Source organism: Amblyomma maculatum, chromosome 9 (assembly GCF_055883805.1).
Source record: "Amblyomma maculatum isolate TAMU_Amacu chromosome 9, ASM5588380v1, whole genome shotgun sequence".
Taxonomy (NCBI): Eukaryota; Metazoa; Arthropoda; class Arachnida; order Ixodida; family Ixodidae; genus Amblyomma; species Amblyomma maculatum.
The window spans coordinates 115,115,447-115,124,272 of NC_139352.1; positions in this window are offsets into that span (position 1 = coordinate 115,115,447).

Consider the following 8,826-nt stretch of genomic DNA (forward strand, 5'->3'; position numbering starts at 1 on the left):
CATCATTTGCACGTGAGTAGTCCTTGAAGGATCGCTTTACAAGGTTTTCAGATGAGCCGGAAGTGACTTTTGGTGCACCGATATTGACAAGTCGGTGATCTGATATACCTTCTACAACTGCAACAGTAAACAATACTCAGTAAACAATCTGGACAAAAAATACCAGATCAAGAACAGATTTCCAAGGTCCTTGCACACGTGTTGGCTCCTGAACTATTTGAATTAGATGGTGCGTTAGCATTATGTCAAGCATAGTGTTTAAATGTTTACTGTTCCGCGAAAGTGCTTGCAAATTCTCCCAATTGATGTCAGGTATATTAAGGTTACCTACTAGTAACAATTTATTCGATTAGAATTGGGACATGTTTCTTTGTAGCTCGAGTAAATATTCAGGCAGCGCATATGGGGGTCTGTAAATGGCGAACAAAATAAACTTGTGGCCCCAACTCGTGATTTTTATGCCTGAGCATTCGAGACTTGCATCGTCTTCCAGGAGAACAGCCTCTACATGGTTCTTAATAAGGACTGCAACGTCGCCTCCGCTAGAATTCCGATCCTTGCGGAAAACTTAATAGCACTGAGGGAACGTCACTTATTTCAGACCGTTGCCATGTCTCCGTTATCACTGCGATATGGCATGCGTTCTAATAAAGTAACTTCAAGGTTTTCTGTTTTGTTTAGCACGCTGCGAGCGTTTAGGTTAGTAACACGCAATTGCTTGTCGCACTTTTGGGAGTTTCTGGCTGCGGGGAGGGTTTGCTGATTACCCTTACACGCATGTTCTTGGCCTCACGCCAGAAAAAAAGAACTTTATCAAACTTGACTTTGTCATGAACCAGGTATATCTTTTTACCCTCAAGTTTATCGGCTTGTGCGCTGTCCCACAGAAGCTTCGTTTTCTTTTCTTTTTTTTTTTTTGTGGGAAGCTGTCATATTTTTCATGATATAGCTGTTTGCGCTTCATTTCTTTTGTAATTGCAAGTTATGTGCTGTGGGGATTCAATATTTCCATCGCGCGCACGATGCGGCGAACGCCCTATCTTGCTCTTTCACTTGGAGCTCTCATCTTTCCCCTCCTGGCCTCCTTCCCCCGGAGCTGTTGCGGAGAGGGCGCGAGTGAGAACTGATGTAGCGCGCCGGGCGGCCCCTCCTTCCCCCTCCCCTCTTACAGCATCTGCATCCTGGGAGAGACGACGCCGCGATGCGGAGCGTGCGGATGCTGCTACGAGACCGAGGAAGAATTTAGAGATAAACAGCTTGGTCCGCTGGCTGGGCCTCGGTGTGTTGCTTTTCCTTGTCACGGTGTGGCGCGAGCTAGCGGTGAAACGTTTGGCTTTGAGAGCAGAGCCCGAGGTCCGTTAGTAACCCCCCCAGGGCAAAACAAAGAGTAAAGTGAACTTGAGATTTTAGGAGCAGTTCTCCTTTGTGGTGAAATCTGGAACTTGTTATTTCAGTGTTTCTAGATTCCATGTGAGCACTTTCATCATTGTTTTCTGTTATAATTTTGCATAGCTCAGAAAAGGAAATTTCCACACATGATTCTTCACGTAAAGAGCAATCATTAGCATGCCATTTGGCTTCCTGCTTGCAATTTCCATTTGCGCTCACTGGTAAAAATAAGGACGTTTCTTGCTTCCTTGATTTCTCTCAAGAGATTGACGAGCTCTTATCTGTGTATGGAGAAATCTCTCTCCTGTATTTAAGAGCATGTGCCTTCTTTATTGATTCAGGCTTGGCGACCACTCCTGGCCCGTCAAATGAATTGCCTCGGCAAGCACCACAAGGGGCAAGACGGTCACTGCAGTGTCCCGAGTGTGGCTATACCACAACTGAACGCGCCTCCATGACACGACATCAGAGGAAACACACCGGACAGCACCCCTTCCGGTGTCCTGATTGCGGCCGGGGCTTCTCTGCGCAGGCAAACTTAGACATTCACATACGCATCCACACAGGCGAGAGACCACATAGGTGCCACCTGTGTTCCAAGGCCTTTGTTCAGCAGCCCCACCTGAAGCGTCACCTGCAATTCCATACCGATGAAAAACCATTCAAATGTGCTTTATGCTCAAAGGCGTATACCAGAAAGGCGGCACTGGAATCGCATCAGCAGCGTATTCATCCAGAGGCAGTCTCTGCTCCATAAATATTTATTTTAAAGCTTAACGTTGCCATTATTCAACGGCATCATATTGGACGTAACCTTGATCTTTTCATTGGACAAACCAATTCGGTAGCAAGGTTACTTCACATGACCTTTAACTACAGACAATCAAGAGCTCTTTTTAGCGTGGGACCTCTTGTATGCACTATAGCGAGAGAAGGTATATGAGCTGTGAAATGTATCTAGGATAAACCGTTCTAGCTAAGCCTGGTTTTTAACTGAGTAATAGCTACAGTGGCATCAGTGAAAAAAGAACTATCCAAGAAAAGGCTGGTTGCACAACGAAATTCATTTTCTTTTAGAATATCTATGCTTGCATCTTTAGGAGGCCTCCTTTCTATGTTTACAATAATAAAAGTGGTTATAAAATTTGCTTGAGAAAACTTACAGGCAGATATGTGAGAATTCTTTGCAATTGTTATGCTCTGTGCACACTGGCGAGTCGCGAAGGGCGTGAGACACAAGGTAGTTCGGCTGGAAACGCTGATTAGCACAAAATATGGGACGTCATAATTGACGTACCAAACAACGTCATGGGTCACGTAATATTTTATGACATCATGTCCGAATGAAGGGTGCACGTGTTTTCCCTAGGCCATCCCTGGATCCCCATGCTTTTGAGAGCGCCCGGTCCGGCGGGCCGCAAGCTGACGCACACAGCGCAAGATACGAAGGATAAGTGAGTAGACGGGACAGCGCTGTCCCCGTCTACTCGCTTGTCCTTTGTTTCTTGCGCTGTATGTTTTGAAAAAATGTCGCACCAACTAGCTCAACTCTCCGCTTTATTGGAGGCCTAGCTTGCGCGCGGTGCGGACACCATGGAAACGGCAGCAACGTCAAATAACACATATATGCGCTTCGAGCCGCGAAGAAGTTTCCGAGCCAGCTTGTCACACCGCACGCATTGCCGGGGAAAGCACAGTTTATTGCTCTTCCTTGTCTAGGTCTGTGCGAGACCTTTCAGCGACAAAAACAATCGAAGTTCACCAACGCGGTTTGACCTGTTCGTAGGCCGGCCGGGCGAATTTTCCACTGACAACTGTACACCATGTTTGCGGTGATTTCGCTTTTCTGTACATTTCGTACTTGAAATTATATTAGTTACAAAACGTTTTCTTGTAAAATAGCTTTCTCGGTGCGACGTGTTTCAGGCGCGCGGGCTCTCGGTAACGGTTGCCCGTCCCGTTGCCACGCGTCCCAATATAATTCGGCCTTTTTCTAAGCGAAATAGTTCATTATAAATTTTTTAACCAAAAATGCGCGCGGTGACCGCTCTAATTGACTAAAATGACCTAATTTCCTAACTCCAAAGTAACGCGCCGGCGTATGCATACAATGCCGGCCGGCAACACGGCGCCGGCGCTTGTTTCTCATTATATATGAGCATCCTAGCTGCAATAGTCGATGACAGTAGGGGGCTAAAAAAAAAAAAAAGGCCGTGAGGACAGGGAATGGAGATACGATACTATAGGTCATTCAACTGTGCAATTTTTCAGGTCAGAATTGTGATGCTGGAGTGATGTTGATTAGGAAAAAAAAAACTAAATGAGGTGTAGTATTAAAGGATGACCTCGCTCTCACTGTTTTGGTTACCCTGTTTCCAAAAACAATTAAGCGCCTGATGGATATCCTATTCTCGTTTGGGCTATGATTATTATAATACTATGTGAGTCATTTCACAGTGATCAGGGCTTGTTTTAGATTAAGCTTAATAAATTAGAGCATAATGCCTTCATACCTGAAATAAAGTTGATGGAGCATATCATAAAGTCTCAATACAACCAGATTTCGGGACATTCAGCCTCAGAATTTCAGTCCAGCGCAGCAAGAAGAATTGTCGTACATTGTTACTAAGGCTGTCATGTTATATTTGGGTAACTAGGGGCATTATAAATATGTACTTTCTATGTAGTAAAGAACTGTGCGTAGCCTTTAGAAAACATGAAAATATTGTTGTGTAAATCGCATGAAGAGTAATGGCATTGTATGTTTTGTAAGTGCTAGCACATGTGTGGTGTCAAATTGAGATCCATGTGATGCATGCATCTTTTAATGACTTACTGTTTGCTATAATGCAATGAATGGACCATTTCAGCTTGTCATGCCTTCACATGTCTAATATGTAATAAACAGTGCCTAACGTATCCTGCATTTCTTTCACGGCAACACGTTTTGTATCCATCATATGTGTCAATTGTGATTGTTAACTGGACCGGTAGCCTGAAACAGACTGCTGACTGCCATCACAAATTTGCTTATTACATATTGTCACGTAGTGGTGACAAGGCCGTTGACACCAAAAAAAAAGACACAGGCTTGATGGTACTGAAAGTAACTCTTTATTGGGCTGACTTGAGCCAGCAAAAGAACTAAGCAACTCGGCGGCGGCGATAGCAACAAACGTGCTCGTCGGTCGTTGAACAACGAATGCCCGTCGCACTCGTCAACGCTCAATTTAAAGGCTGCTCAGAACAATCTAGATAACGTCGCAAACTGCTACTAGCACAACCTGGAACATTGTAGAAACAACGCAATTGATCGGAATCTTCGAGACAGATCTCGGCGCATCTTTCGCGACAAAGAAAATGATAGCGCGTCGTATCGCGACAACGAGCATGAGCAAACACGGGATACAGAATTGATACGCGTGCCATGATCACAGTGATATGCCCGCATGCCAGCTGCTGTTAAAAAACAACAAATACAGTTTTAAAGGTTTCGCGGCATTACTCCCCCCTTAAAAAACATCGCCTCGATGTTCTAAAATAAACAAAGCAACTTAAATGAAAACATTACAAAGTTTAATCACAACGGATTCTTTAACGCGCGTAATAAGGCTTCAGACGAACAACATGTACGATTTCTGGGCGCGCGCGTCGCCGTTGTGATGCTGTCGTACCGTCGGGAATGACTTCATAGTCCAGTTATCCGACGCGACGAATGATTTTGTATGGCCCAAAGCATCGACGCAGCAGCTTTTCACTTAGTCCACGGCGGCGAATTGGAGTCCAACCCCCCCCCCCCCCCCCCCCCCCCCTTGGTCTCCTGGGTTGTACTATGCGTGACGTCGTCGTAAGTTGTATCGTCGGGTGTCGGTGCGCTGTTGGTCTTTAATACGCAGCCGTGCGAGTCGTCGGGCTTCCCCTGCACGCTGCAGATAGGCGGCGACGTCAAAGTTGTCCTCGTTGGTTACGTGCGGCAGCATTGCGTCGAGCGTCGTCGTTGGCTGCCTGCCGTACACAAGCTTGAATGGGGTCGCTCTGGTCGTCTCCTGGACTGCCGTGTTATACGCGAAGGTCACGTACGGCAAGATGGCGTCCCAGGTCTTGTGTTCAGCGTCGACGTACATAGCGATCATGTCCGTGATCGTTTTGTTCAGGCGCTCCGTAAGGTCATTGGTCTGGGGATGGTATGCAGTTGCTCGTCGATGGCTTGTATGACTGTATTCCAGGATGGCTTGCGTCAACTCTGCCGTAAACGCCGTTCCCCTGTCCGTGATGAGCACTTCTGGGGCGCCGTGTCGCAAGTGAATTTGCTCAACAAAAAATTTGGCAACTTCTGCCGTGGTACCATTGGGCATGTGCTTTTGCTTCGGCGTAACGGACAAGGTAGTCAGTGGCCACGATGATCCACTTGTTACCCATAGACGAAGATGAAAAGGGGCCGAGGAGATCCATCCCAATTTGTTGAAAGGGCAGGTCTGGGGGCGGAATCGGGTTTAGTAGTCCTGCTGGTCTGATCGGCGGCGTCTTGCGTCGTTGGCACTCACGATATGTCTTCACGTAGTGGACAACTTCGACAGGCAGTCGCGGCCAGTAGTACTTCGCCTGGATTCGACGCAACGTGCGTGCAAACCCGAGATGGCCTGCTGTGGGCTCATCCTTCAGCGCCTGCAGAATTTCCTGCCGGAGGTTTTTAGGCACAACAAGCTGCGTGGTCCTGTTGGGTGCGAAGGTCTTAACGATGAGGCCATTGCTTAACGCGAACGATGATAAATGTCGCCTGAACACAGCAGGAGGGGAAGCGGTCTTTTCTTCTAAGTAATCGGCTAGCGCTTTCAGCTCAAGGTCTGATCGCTGTTGTTCTGCGAAACTGCTGGCGCTTACCAGTCCCAAAAAACCGTCTTCGTCGTCTTCTTTCGCCGGCGCATCAACGGGGGCTCATGGCAAGCAGTCTGCATCCGAGTGCTTGCGGCCTGACTTGTAGACAACTATGATGTCGAGTTCTTGAAGACGTAGGCTCCATCGGGCAAGGCGGCAAGAGGGGTCTTTCAAATTAGCCAGCCAGCAGAGCGCGTGGTGGTCGCTTACCACCTTAAATGGTCGACCGTATAGGTATGGACGAAACTTAGAAGTGGCCCAGATGATCGCGAGGCACTCCATCTCGGTCGTTGAGTAATTGACGTGAGCTTTTGTGAGGAACCTGCTAGCATAGACGATTACTTTTTCCTGTCCGGCACTCTTCTGGACGAGAACGGCTCCTAGGCCCACACTGCTCGCGTCAGTATGAATTTCCGTCTCGGCGTTTTCATCAAAGTGGCCAAGTACCGGAGAGCACTGTAGACGGCGCTTAAGTTCGTCGAAGGCTTCTTCTTGCGGCGCTTCCCATTTAAGAGGTACGTCAGCCTTTGTGAGCTGTGTCAACGGTTCGGCAATGCGCGAAAAGTTCCTGAGAAATTGTCGATAATAATCGCACAGCCCAAGGAGCCTGCGCACGGCTTTCTTGTCAGCAGGCGGTGGAAATTGTGGGATTGCAGCGGTTTTCTCCGGGTCAGGCCGAACACCATCCTTGCTAATGATCTGACCTAGGAACCGCAGTTCCTCGTAGGCAAAGTGGCACTTCTCTGGTTTTAACGTTAGTCCCGATGATTTGATGACTTCGAACACTGTCTGCAGCCGTTTCAGGTGATCTTCAAAGTTTGACGAGAAGACGACATCATCCAAGTATATCCGACAAATCTGCCACTTCAAGCCCGCCAGCATAGTGTCCATTACTCGTTGAAACGTCGCTGGGGCGGAGCAGAGGCCAAATGGCATTACCTTGAACTCGAAAGGCCGTCCGGTGTGATGAATGCGGTCTTCTTGCGATCACTTTCGTCGACCTCAATTTGCCAATATCCGCTCTTCAGGTCCATCGATGAGAAGTACCTTGCATTGCAAGCCGGTTCAGTGTGTCGTCGATGCGGGGAAGTGGGTAGACATCCTTCTTAGTTATGCTATTCAAGCGGCGGTAATCGACGCAGAAGCGAAGTGTGCCGTCTTTCTTCTTCACCAAGACGACTGGTGCCGCCCATGGGCTGTTGGATGGCTGGATCACGTCATCACGCAGCATTTCCTCAACTTGATCGCGTATGGCCTGGCGTTCTCGTGGGGATACACGGTAGGGGCTATGACGTAGCGGTCGAGTGTTTTCGTCCGTGATGATGCGATGCTTTGCCAACGGAGTTTGCCGCACCTTCGACGCTGAAGAAAAGCACTCATTGTAGTTTTCGAGAAGAGTGCGAATCCGGTCTTGTCTGTCTTGGGGGGAGCGCTAGGTTAATATCTAAATTGGACTGCTTGGCTCGGTTGGGTGCATCGTCTTCAAGTTGGCTGGGGAGGGCGAAGACTTCTCGGGTGTCCGCTAGCTCGTCAAGGAAAGCCATCGTGAGGCCCTTATTCAGGTGCCGGTATTCGTCGGTGAAGTTCGTGACGTGGACATCAGCTTGTCCATGACGGAAACAGACGATGCCTCTTGCGATGCCAAGTCTTCTATCCAGTAACAACTGATGGAGTGTTTCCTTCGACAACCCCTTCCGTGATTTCGACTTCTGTTGTAACCACAGGGACGATGTCGCTTGATCGGTGCGGTACGGTCAATTCTCCGTCGAGGATGTTGAGAGCGACGTGATGCGTCGAAGTTTTCGTAGCCGGTATGGATTTGTCTGTCGAAAGCTTGATGAGTTTGGATCGGAGGTCGATGATCGCTTGATGTTCGTTCAGAAAATTCATGCCCAGAATCACATCGCGGGAACAGTGCTGTAGGACGACGGAGCTGGTAGGGTAGATATGTGAGAATTCTTTGCATCTGTTATGGTCTGTCCACACTGGCGAGTCGCAAAGGGCGTGAGACCGGCTGTCGCATGAGACCAGGCAGCCGCGGCCTTTTTCGTTTTCCTGTGCTGCCTCCTAGCGCACTACGCCGGAACCAGATTGCCGGACGGATCCACCACCTTCCGTGTTACTGAGTGGAGCCCCCTCGCTGCGGAGCACGTTTTCTTAGTGTGTGTGTGTGCGTGTGCGTGTGCGTGTGCGTGTGCGTGCGTGTGCGTGTGCGTGTGCGTGTGCGTGCGTGTGTGTGTGTGTGTGTGTGTGTGTGTGTGTGTGTGTGTGTGTGTGTGTGTGTGTGTGTGTGTTTGCTCCGCCGACGATGGCGTGTCCTGGACAGCATCTGATACCTGGGGGATATCTGGGGCTGACTGATGGCTCGGTGCAAAGCCCGAGGCAAGCAGCTAAGCCCACTGAGGATCAAATTCCAGGATACCTCCGGTCGTCCGGCATGCGATGCAATCGCCAGCTAAGACCGCCGCTTCAAAGATGAGGACTACGTAAGAAACGTAATGCTTCACGCTGTAGTGCACTAAACGACTGGGGAAGTTACGAGGAACACTGCCATTGCCCAGC